This window comes from Heliangelus exortis, chromosome 3, assembly GCF_036169615.1.
Source record: "Heliangelus exortis chromosome 3, bHelExo1.hap1, whole genome shotgun sequence".
Taxonomy (NCBI): Eukaryota; Metazoa; Chordata; class Aves; order Apodiformes; family Trochilidae; genus Heliangelus; species Heliangelus exortis.
Genome location: NC_092424.1, coordinates 31,236,952 through 31,249,979, shown reverse-complemented (window position 1 = coordinate 31,249,979; position 13,028 = coordinate 31,236,952).

Sequence of the window (13,028 nt, the reverse complement as noted above, 5' to 3'; positions counted from 1 at the left end):
AGGTTTAGGTTGGACATTAGAAAGAATTTCTTTACAGAGAGGGTGATCAAGCATTGGAATGGGCTGCCCTGGGAAGTGGTGGATTCTCCGTCCCTGGAGATATTTAAAAAGAGCCTGGATGTGGCACTCAGTGCCATGGTCTGGTAACTGCAGCGGTAGTGGATCAAGGGTTGGACTTGATGATCTCTGAAGTCCCTTCCAACCCAGCCAATTCTATGATGCTATGATAGCATCCCTGATGCTGGGTTTCCTGGGAGTCTGAGTCAGCAGAATGCCAACCCATCCAACAGGCCTTACTTTGGTGGGATGTTACATTATAAAAAAAACCAAAAAACCCTTGCTGAATGCAACACTGGTCCCTCTTGACACATCTACTTGTGAGCTAGGGAAATTTGGGTGGCAGTGAAGCAGGAGGGGTTGAGGACCCTGCTGAAGACACTGCCAGCTCTGCTGAAAAGGATACAAACTTGGGGTCGAAAACTCATAAACTGCTGTTTTTCTTCCCAGGTGGGAGGAAAGGCCCCTCGTTCCCAGCCTGCCATTTGGGGCTATACATCCTCTCCCTCAGGGAGCCCTGGACCTGCCCTGTGCAAGCTTCTTATCAAGGGAAGGGGGCAGTGAGAGATGCAAAGGAAAAAGACAGTCACATGTTGAATAAGAGGATAAAGAGGCCAAATCACAGATGATACATTACCACTTCAAAGGGGAAAAATAGATAATGATGTTAGTCACCATACAGCAAATGAACTACAGCCTCCGCAGCCTGTGGAGGCTATGAGGAGTCTTCCATCCTCCTCATCCTTCTCCTCCCTCTCCTCCTGCCCCCACTCTTGCTTGTTTATGATATGGCTTATGACAAAACAACTCATTAGAGGAATTATGCAACTGAGCTCCTAACTCTTTCCACACCAGATTTTTCCGAAGCCTTACACTAATTGTGTAATTGTGCTGGAGACACTAGCTACCTGTCACAAGCCCTGTTGTATGGTGTGGGGTTTTTTTAATGAGGCCTCAGCTCCTTAACTGGTCATACGCTTTGTTGGGAAAGCTTAGTCACATGGGTGCAAAGGTAATCCAGGAAAAGGGCCAATTATGGGGGCTGGCACTGCTTTGTTATTGAACTCTGCCCATGGCCTCAGGAACAGCATCCCAGGAAGTTACTTGGTGAAAGGGAGTCTGCACTTCTTTTGTGTAGAGTGGCACTGGCTCTCCAGGTCCTGGTCCATGTGCCCTTTAGGAGACTTAGAATCATAGAATCATAGAATTGGCTGGGTTGGAAGGGACCTCAGAGATCATCAAGTCCAACCCTTGATCCACTACCGCTGCAGTTACCAGACCATGGCACTGAGTGCCACATCCAGTCTCTTTTGAAATATCTCCAGGGATGGAGAATCCACCACTTACCAGGGCAGCCCATTCCAATGCTTGATCACCCTCTCGGTAAAGAAATTCTTTCTAATGTCCAATGACTTCCTAATGACTTGGCTCACAGCACAGCCAACATGCTTATTGCCCTGGGATTGCCCAGGGAGGCCACGTGTTGGACAGAGGTCTGTGGGACCCTGTGAGAGGTACTTACTGCTTGCTGAGTAGACACCTGCCTAGGGCCAGCAGATATAGTCCAGAACCTACCAGAGCAGCATCCTCTTGGAGGGTGAGCTGCACTTCTTGCATGCACCATCCAGATGCACTGGGATATCAGCCAGACCTGATATCAGCCAGGTCTGCTGCCCCTCAATGAAGTGGAGGGACATGCTCCTCATCAGCAGGGACCAGCCATGCCCCAACTTGAATTATTGCCTCCATTCATTTGGTGAGGTTCAGAGGCCTATGTTCCAGCTCAACTTGGAACAGCAGTTGGTTTCCATGCTCAACTTCCCTTACAAGCAAGGGGCAGGCACACACACACATAGAGGAAAGTTGTTATCTATGTTAGAGTTACTCCCAAGGGACCAAGCACCAGGACAGGTTTTAGCAAGGTACCATGCACACATAGGACAGAAAGCACATCATGTGTCAGTGCATACTTGCATGAAGCACACATGCATGAAGCAGCTGGGTGGATGAGCCACACTCCTGCTTGTACTGGAAAAAAATCATTATCTACTATTTCAGTTCACCTCCAATATCTCTAAAATAAATAAATTATCTACAAAACCAACACAAAATTTAAAAAAATGCCCTCCCCAAACCACACTAACAAAAAGAAAATTAACATCTAACTGTAGCCCACTGGGTTCTCTCCCTGATTGAAATCTTTTGTAAACAATATACATAATGATGGCCACCAGGCTTCTCAAGCACCTCTGCACAGCTGCAATATGTAATGCAGCTCATGAAATCTGTATCTGTATCTGTATAATTAGGAATGCTCAGAGCTGTGACTCAGATGCTCCAGCATGCTTTCTTCTTGTCATCAGTGTGAAATTTAACTGTAGTCATTTTTTTCCGATGACTTTGGACTTTAAAAACAATAATTAGCAAAGTCAGCTTGTTATCAGCTCCTGTTGGTAATGTGTCCTTGTGCCAGCCCTCCACTGCATTTTGGTCACAGGCAAAGCTTTGTCAGTCATTTCCCAAGGCTTGCTTTTGTCCTGAGGACTGAGGCAACTGAGCAAGGAAAAGAGGTCCTAAACCTGCAAGCCCTTCCACACATCTTTGTTTCAAGCACTTGAATATTGAAGTAGTTCCAGAGTGGGTCTTTATACATTGTGGTAAATAGTAGGCAAGACATGAAATAAAACTTTAGGGGCATCATTTTCTCACTTCTCTTTCCAGTTCCAGCTAGGCAGACACTGACAGACGCCAAGTCCTCTCTAATGATGCTTCTACTGTGCTTTATGGTGGCTTTCATCTGCTCAGCTCACAAAGTGTTTTATGGCCCATACTTCACCACATTCCCCTGCATCTGCAGCTGGATGAAGGGTGAAGGCAATCTGCTATTTAGCACTGTTAATTAGGCATTCAGCCTATGAAAAGTTTCAAGCCTGCATTTGATGTTGGGATAGAAACTTCTGTTTCCTCTAGCAAGCTGGTGGTCCCATATTTTCTTACCTGGTGGAACAGACTAGTTGCAAGACCCTGGCAAAGGAGGTTGAAAGATCAGCATCCCCTTGAAACCCATGGGAGGAGCTGCACAGGTGAGCCAGCACTGACAGTACTGGGACTGGCATGCATGGGAGCAGAAAAATGCTCCAGAGAAGTGCTTTAGTCCACAACACTTAATATGAAGGATTAGAGTGGAAAGAACAACTTTTCCTCAAAATTTGAGGAATTACCAGTAATTCCTGGTAAGCAGATTGTGCTCCTCTGCTGTTTGTAGCAATGAAGCTCCAATGCATGCAGGAAGATAATGGCACTGTCCAAGACCCATCTATAGCCAGAGTTTTCTCTGGGAGGTGAAGTACAAATGTGGGAGCAAACAGGATTAGGCTGTTTAGCTGGGCTGGAGCCAAAAGATGGGAGTGTATTTAACCTTCTTGGTCTAACTACTCTCCTCAGCAAAGGCAGGACAAATCTTAAGAAATTCAAGGCTTTGTGAACCTCTCTAGTTAATTTTGGGTTCAGACAATTAAAACACTTAATTTGTGAACTCTTTTTCTTAAAACTTAAGTTAATTTCCTCTCCAAGGTAGAACTATGTTATTTAAACCACTTGTTTTCTAGGCTAAAAATGTGGCCACACTTCAGGTTGGGTTGCCTACATCAGGTAGCATCTCCATTGCATGCCTAACTTTCAGCATGATCAAAATTTATGGGATAGCCATAAGCACCAGCAATTATGAGTGGGAATGAACATGCCCCTAAACTGGACCTGGCTGAGAGGTAGAGACTGATTCTGTCTTCCCCCCTCAAGTTGAGCCAGCATACCTGTGTCATGCAGGTGGCACATGATGTACATGGTTTCCCTGTCCAGCTCCATGGTCTTCACTGCACATTCTTGCTGTGTTTTCCTCATTCTTCCAATTCCCTACTGGGTTTTTTATTTACACTGTAGTGTCACTTCATGTCACCAGTCTTCTGCTGGTTTGGGTTTTTTTGGTGGCAATTGAGGAATGTGAGTTTTATAGCAGAATATGCCTGCCAGACACACAGAATGGTTGGCCATGGGTTTATAGACCTTTTTATGCTATAGAAATGGTGGCACTGACACATGAAGGCACAAACCCAACAAGGCAACAGCACAAAAGAAACTAGAAGTGAAGGTCAGCTCATTTAGCTTCAGTTACCTAAGAGTCAGGCATGAAATCTACATGGCTATCTGCATCTTCATCCTAGCAAGAGCCAGAAGACCACCAAGAAGTCATTCTTACCAGATAGGCTGTTAAAATTAATCACCTTCCAGAGGCGTTTACCTCCTTCCAGGGAGTTCAGGAGCAGACTAAACAATTATCTCAGACACCCAAGCTTTAATTAAGACAGAGTTCAGCATGGCTTGCCCTGGGCCAGGGTAGGAAGTGGCATCACAGGGTCTGCAGTTGGCAGCTTTCTGCTGGCTCTGGGTGAAACTTGGCCAAATAAACCATCTATCTTGACAGTGGTGGCTCCAGAGATTTCGTCTGAACTGGTGTCCTCAAAACTGACTTTTGTTTCATCACACAAGATCCTCCCCTGTAGACACATGTCTAAAGTTTGTTGGAAAGGAAAGGCATGGAAAATCATTGACAAGTCCCTGTAAAGCACCAAATACTCATCTAAGTTAAATACACTTCATGCAAACTGTGACCAAACATATTTTTCAGAGGTCAGTAAAAGTTTCTGAGATTCAGTTGCTCAGATTAAGCAAGACAGAGATAGAAGGATACCCTGAGCAAGTGTCTTGTGCTACTATCAGAAAAAAACAGAAAGGATGCTGTATGGGGAGGAGCACATGGGCAGGATGCAGTCTGTGAAACATGCTGCAGCAAGCACCTGCAAGGCAGCTCAGAAAGCCCCTGGAATGGGCCAGGACAGCCCAGGCATTAATTTAGGAGAGCTGGTGGGGTGCATGGTGGCACTCAGAGTGCCTCTCACCTGCCCCATACAACTGTCTGCAGGCTTTCTCCTCTGCCACACACAGGCACCCACAGCAGACACAGCCAGGAATTGTCATCTGAGCACTGCATATTTTGGCAAGTCCCATTTCAGCTCAGCTGGGCGTCTCACAGACAGACAGGTCATGAGACTGAATTCTACAAAGTCCCTTTGTCCTTGAGCACAGGGAATAATAACTCCAGCATGGTTCATCTGAGCCTGGCAGGGACTGATGAGCCCTCCCCTCCGTCCCATCACTGGAGCAGGTTTATGCACAAGACCCTGCTCTAAACCCCTCTCAGCCTCCCTCTCCTTTGAGGGTATCCCAAATCCCACTGTCTGGAGCATTATGGGATTAAACCCACCAATTCAATGTCAGAATGTGCCAACTACTTAAAAGGCTGTGTGGAGTGTAAAGCAAGCTGGGGCTGTGGGCACAAGAGGAGGGGAGGATGGGGGGGCTAAGAGGCAAATCCCACATTCACACACATTCACACAGCCCTTTCAGCACACAGGAAAGGCTCTCCCCACCCAAGGCTATTTGCAAAGGTGCACAGCAATCAGCTCCACCTCTGCAGCTTGCCCGACCACCCAACTTCACCCAACTCCATCCCATGGGACACAGGGGTGTTGCCTCCCTGGCCAACAAATGGGTGCCATTTTAACTGGGAGAAATGCTATTGTGGCTCTCATTAAAGCAGATGTCCATCCTCACCCCTGCAGGCAGCATCCAAAGTAGACAAAAGCCTCAGTGGAAGAGTTGCCAAACATAACTCGGGGAGGTTTGGCTTTACAAGTACTTGTTGACCTGACTGTAACTCACCCACCTCATACTCCTGAGTGCAGAGAAGCAGTGAAGGGTTTAAAACCCCAATAATGCAGCCACCCTCTTTACCTCTGCCTGCACAGCTGGAGAAAGTCATCTCCTCATCCCCTTGGAGCTGCTCCCACTAGGGGAGCCAAGCTGGATTGGGCTGGTACCAGGTGTTTTTTATTGAGCCCCACCTTTGCAGGCCAGAGCCAAAGACACCAGGCAATGCCAACCCCAGAAAAGCTGGGGAGCTGCCTTGCTGTAGCTGGCTGTGATGCTGACTCCATCTCTGTGGAGTCTGGCTGTGGCTGGCTCCATCTCTAGGGCTGGCAGCAGAGCTGTAGGTTGTATGCATGTACCTCTCAGCAGATATAGCAGAGCAGCATGGCCACAAAAATACCTGAGCTGCAGGGGATGTTTGGGAAAGGGGTGCTAAGCAGCAGTACATGCTGTGGGAATGATGGAGCAGGAAGCACTCGGGCTTCTGAGCTGGCTGCAGGCAGAGTAAAGAAGTATTGAAAATATAAGCAAAGCTTCTGTGACATTATCAGGCTTGGCTTCTGACATCCTCTCCCTCTCCTACACTTGACTTCTTTGTTTATTTCTATCATATGAAGCTGATGGTCGCTGCTACTGTAACTGTGGTTACAGCTCTGACAGTGAACAAGTGCTCAATGCAGGTTTCCTTTGTGGCTTCCCTCCTCACTTCACCTTCCCACCCCTCAGGGCTCTCAAAATAGTGCTTGACTTTGTCATACCTGAGTTGTGAACTTTTGCTATAGGCAGAGGTTCAGTCCTCCAGGCTCTGTTTGCATGGCCCACCAGCTACTACCATCTCCTTCATTTCTTGTCCTACCTTTGCTGTCTTCAGCTGACAAAGTGCAGGTCTCTGACACTGAGTGTGGGGCTGGGCTTTTTTGTTTTAATGTGGAAAAAAGAAATCAACCAGGGCTGATAACATGGGTTAGGGGAAAAAGTTCTTCACTGACAGAATAAAGTCTGATTTGAAAAAAAAAAAAACCCAGTAAAAAATAGTTCTTTTGCTCTGAACCTGCTGCTTCCCCTTTAAGAGTCATTATGGGGAAGATGAGAGCAGAAAATAAATACTGCTGCTCTCTCCTACACCATGGAGACCAGGTCAGCTCCCAGGAATTCCCTCCTGCCCCAAGTAGTGATGACCCATATCTCTTGGGGTGCTACTACGGCCTCAGTGAATACACCAGTGTTCCAGTCTCAGCCATCTCTGTTGATGTTTTACTAATAAAAGTTATGGCACGTTGCACTTAAAGAAATTTTAAGGCTGTCAAGCTCTTCCCCAGCTGGTCAGTCTTGAGTTTTGACACCCACACTGCAATGGTATTATAAGCAACTGAGCCAGGCTTTCAGCTCACACCATGGCTATTGGTGCAGCATGACAAAGCCAAAACCTACTTGCCCTTTCCACCAGGTGAATTTCCACTGAGGTGCTGAGAACCCCAGGGTAAATCCTGGCTGCACATCCAGCCCTTCCCACATAAGAACATGGAGACTTCAGCAGCACAGCCCCCTGCTATGACACCTTACTACCCATCCTCCTCCCCTTTCTGCCCATAGCTATCAGCCACCCTTGGTTTTCTTCCTCACTTTACAGCAGCTCTTGTTTTCTCCACCTCTGCTCATCACTCTGCTCATCTACTCAAAAGCAGCACTACCACCAGGCCCAGACATTTCCTGGGTGAAGCAGGTTTCTGTGAATTTGGTTCTCCTCTAGGTGTTAAGCCTGAAAACCCTTCCCTCCTCCTCCTAAAAGCAACACAAACTTTCGTTTTTGCTATGACCAGCTTGCACTTTAGCAGAGCTGCTCTCCAGCCAGCCTTGCACAGTCTTTTCTGAAGGTGGGTGATATCTACAGCAGTAGAAGAGAGACACTTTTTTAACCAGAGCAGCTGAAAAGCCAGTGCTGCTGTGTGGTCACCACTGCTGTCTTCTAGCAGACCCTGGGCAGAGCTGCAGCTCAGGGGATGCCCCATGCTTTTGTCCACAGCCTTTCTGTGGGCTGGGAGCCTCAGCCTCAGCACACTGATCAAGCCCACCAGGGCAAAGAAACCCTCATTGAGTCACAGATGCACCCACTATCACAGCTTAGCAGCTTGGGTGGACCACAAACCTAAGGACAGAGTTACTCTCTATTCCCCACCTCCCACCAAACAGAAGATAAAAGGGGAATAAAGACCAGAGACTTCCAGCTGACTTTCAGACAGCAGCACTCACTGATGGTGTAACCTCATTTACACCACCATACTCCACAGTTAATCTCCATTCCCCATCAGGCCTTCCCACTGGCCATACAGGACTGTTGAAAGGTGAGGGAGTCTTGCTGATCACCCCTTGGATCTCTAATTGGCAAATGAGATTTTGTACAGGGAGCAGGGAGTCTCTGTTGGGACAGTATTGCCATCCATGTACTGTGATAGATGCAGTTGGTACCTGCTGTCCCTCCACCCTCATCAGGCCCACCACAGAGGGGTCATCCAAAAGACCAGGCAAGGCAGACCAGTTGGTCAGCACCCTCAGTTTCCACAGCTGCTACACCAAAGGCCCACTTACACCCTTTTGGGTCCTTGAAATACCCTTTCCAGAGAAAATCTATACCACAGATACAAGGAGCATCTGGACCAGTCACTATATAGTGAGTCTCCCAGTCATTTCCAGTCAGGCTCAGTTCAACCTTGACTACAATCAGTTCTTGAGACCCTCCTGTGACTCCAGAGATGGTAACAGAGTCTGCTCCTGTGTGATTTGATGGTAGCAAGGTGCACTGTGCACCACTGTCTACCAGGGCTCTGTATCTCTGAGATTCTGCTGTTCCAGGCCACCGAATCCACAACTTCCAGTAAACTCAATTATCCCTCTCCTCCACCTGGCCATAGGCAGGGCCCCTCTAATGCTGGGTACAGTGCCCACACTGAACAGAAGGGTTTGTATGGCAAAACAGACTCTCACTGTTACTTCCTTGACTCACAGCTGGGTTGGAGACCCATCTGCTGAGGCCAGCAAGGGGTTTCTTGGGAGACTGGAGCACCCATCCTTCTGGAGACACTATCCCCACTGGTATTACCTTGCAGCTCCTGTACTCTTGCACACAGGGTCACAGTGGGTTTGCCATCCCATATATTCATGTTTTCACCAAGGTTATGTAGGGCCAACCACACAGAACTCTGTGTCAAGTTCTGCCTACCCTGAGCTGGTCTCCTGGGGAAGCACCTAATTTCAATAGCTGATACATGAATCCATTCCAGAGAAAAACAAGTGTAATGCTCTTGTTTAACTTATCATGCAGGTTCTCAAAAGAGGTTTTTTAACTCCTCAGCCATAGTTTTGAACTCCCCAGACATTTTTTTGACAGCTGAGACACAAGCCTGTAAGGGGTTAAATACACTGGCTTCGTACTCTCTTAGCTGGCTAACAAAATCACTGACAGTCGGTGGTGTTTCATCATCTCTCTCGAAGACCCTTCCCCCCCAAATGTGGGAGTGCATAGAAGGGGCATTCTGTGAGAAATTTTTAAACAGTGGCCTCCTGCATGGCACCTCGTCAGGATCCTCAGGTGTTTCTCCATCACCAGAGCTGACCTCTCAAACTGCCAGCTCTCTCAGATATTTGATGTCTCTTCCCACGGTGTTCCATCAAACAGGGCGACATTCGATATCCTCCTCGTAAGGATATTGGCTTTTTAGCGCAGACAAAAGGCGTTTCCAAAGACTCTCAGTACCGCTTTTCTCCCAATCGCCTTATCAATGCCCCCATCTCTGGATCACGATCCCAGCTGCCGCCTCTCAGCTCTCCCGCACCCCCTCCCGTGTCCCATCCCCGCAGCATCCATGCAGGCAGGGATTCACCCTCATCGCCAGCATAATCCTTTCTCAAATTTCCTCTTTCAGAGACACAGATTGGACAATTATCCCAGGTTCCGAATCACTCTCCCGTGTTGTTCCTGCCTCGGGCCGACTCTCTCTCTGATCAGGGTTTTCTATTGTCTCTGTCTCTGGATCGTCATCACCTCTCTCCGGGCGGTCCGAATTCTTTACGTGATTTCAGGGGCACAAGGGCGGGTTCCGAGCCACTGGGGGAGGAGTCCCTGGCATCAGTGGCAGGAGCAGAGGCAGCAGGGACAGCTTTCCCGCACAAATATCGAACACTGAACCACCTCTGGAACACATTAAGACACAGGGATAACCAAAACAAGTAACATCAACCATCACCGAGGCCTCCAAACTCTGTCGAGTCGAACCCGCTGCAGAAAGGAGCAGAATCATTTTGCACTGTGAACGCACTCATCAAAGAGCTCCTAGACTCCCCCGTCAAATTCCCAACCAAATGAATTCCTACAGAAATCACCTTTTTAACAGCATAGAAAAGTAATATGGCTGGGAGATGGGACCATACAAATCAACATGCATGGATAAGTTCAAAAAGGCAGGATATAACAAGCTGTTATATACTTTTAAGTTGGAAGCTGAAAACAACTAGATACAGATTTACTAACACAGGGGAAAGGTATTAACACAAGGGATAAAGTATCCAAGAATCCCAATGTATACATAGATATAAATATACAGTCCAATAGATATGGTCTCTGACGAGCATGTGGCAAGCTGGTAGTAAAGAAGCACAGGGGCATTGCAGCATAGACAGCACCATGTGGAAAGAAAAGTTTGAGAGGCAGCCTGGCCTTCCCAAACTTTACCGAGTATGGGCAGGAAATGGGAGGGAATAGATCCCTCCCTTTGTGTTCTGCCCCTCTCGAAGTCCAAAAACCCGCCTTCTGTCCCAGCCTTCCTCTTGTTCAAACGATGACAAAGATACTGAAACACAGCAACAACAACCCTGCAGCAAGACAGTAGACATGGACCCACAACATGCTCCTGAAAGCCCAGCACACATGACAACCAACCACAGAGACATCAGACTGGTGTGTCATTAAACTTTGTGGTGCTTCTTTCCAACATTCTCCTGGAGAAGCTGGCAGACCATAGCTTGGACAGGTACACCCTTCACTAGGTTAAAAGACTGGCTCGATGGCCAGGCCCAGGGAGTGGTGGTGAATGGTGCTGCATCCAGTTGGTATCCAGTTACCAATGGTGTCCCCCAGGAATCAGTACTGGGTCCAGTCCTATTCAAATCTTTATTGACTACCTGGATGAAGGATCAAGTCTACCCTTAGTAAATTCACAGATGACACCATGCTGGGGGGTAGTGCTGATCTACTGGAGGATAGGAAGATGATGCAGCAGGACCTGGACAAGCTGGCTTGATGGGCTGAGGCCAGTGGTATGAAGTTCAACAAGATCAAGTGCCAGGTCCTGCACTTTGGCCACAACAACCCCATGCAGCACTACAGGCTAGGGGAAGAGTGGCTGGAGAGCAGTCCAGTAGAGAAGGATTTGGGAGTACTGGCTGACAACCAGTTGAACACAAGTCAGCAGTGTGCCCAGGTAGCCTGGAAGGCCAATGGGACCCTGGCCTGTATCAGGAACAGTGTGGCCAGCAGGAATTGGGATGCAATTCTTCCCCTGTACTCAGCACTGGTGAGGCCTCACTCTGAGTACTGTGTCTATTTTTGGGCCCCTCACTTCAAGAAAGGTATTGAGGTGCTGGAGAGGATCCAGAGCAAGGCAATGAGGCTGTGAAGGGACAAGAGGGAAAGTCTTATGAGGGGAGGCTGAGGGAGCTGGGGTTGTTTAGCCTGGAGGAGACTCAGGGAGGATCTCATCACTCTCTAGAACTACCTGAAGGGAGGGTGTAGTCAGGTGGGGGTCGGGCTCTTCTCCCAGGCAACTTGTGACAGGATGAGAGGGCATGGCCTGAAGCTGCACCAGGGGATAAACATCATTGCATGTGTAGGTTGGGTATCAGAAAAAGCTTCCTCACAGAGAGGGTGATCAGGCAGTGGAATGGACTGCCCAGGGAAGTGGTGGAGTCACCATCCCTGCAGGTGTTTAAGGAGAGGCTGGATGTGGCACTTAGTGTCATCCTATAGCTGATGTGGTGGTGTTAGGTCATATGCTGGACTTGATCTCCAAGGTTCTTTCCAGACTCCACGATTTTGTGATTCTGTCAGGTGCAGGCCCAGCTCTTTGCTCTCTTTAAACCGTTCTTTCTCTGTCCAGACATAAGCAAAAAAGCATTATTTGAATCATTAAACGCTCAGTTTTCCCTCCACAAAGATTATGGAATAGTCAGTCTTGTGTACAGAGAAGCCATTGGTCTTCACATCCCTTGCTTGCTTCCAGGTGATCATTAGCTTCGGGGGATTTTGATTTTGTTTTGATTGTGTTTCAGAGCATAAAAAAGCAGACTAACAAGAGGATGAAACTCCATGTCCTCAGCTGCTGAGAACTTCCTGGAAGAGCTAAAATGGGAAGGAGGCAGCCCAGGTTATCCTTACCCAGCAACTGGAAGGTAGTGTTAGAGCAGGGCATAGACATGAACTAAGCAGGCCTGTGTCCAGGGGATGGCTATTCCCCATGTGCAGGAATAATGGTGAATTACCTTCAGACATTGCAGAGCAACAGTTTTGTCTAGCTACACCCAAACGTAGGCACAGCCAGACACTAAAAGTTAATCTTCACAGCATGTTTCAAGTGACTCTGTGCTATGATGAAGCTGAACAGAAAAGGGTAGACACCAAAGCAACAAACCAAGTATTTGGGAGAGCCACCACAGGCCAAACCAAGCACAGCAGCAGTGCCCAGGGTGTTGTCATCACTTGCAACTACAGGGCAAAGCTCCGAGAGGGACAAATGCCTCAAATCTAAATGAGATTCAGAAGAAATGTTGCTCTCTGTGTGAAGAAAGAAAGGTCCTTATGTCACCCATTAAGTTCTTGGCATGACTCAGGGTCACCCTTTAACCAGGACACTCATTTTCAATTGGTGATACAAGCTCCAGCTTAACCATAACAGCTGGAACAGAGGGCCAGGAAGAGCCCCCTTCCCACCATTACTCTCCTGACAGCACTGCTCCAGGCCAATGCAAGGCAGACCCCAGCCAGAGAGAGCCTTGCTCAGAGGCCAGCTTCTACAAGGAAAGTATCTCCATGTCTAAGGATAAGACCAAGATACCAAGGCTCTTAGAGACTGATTGAAGAAAAGGAGAGGAAAGCTTCAACATTGCATTTATGGTTTTGTGGCACAGGAGGTCCCGGAAGGGTTGAGCATGATACA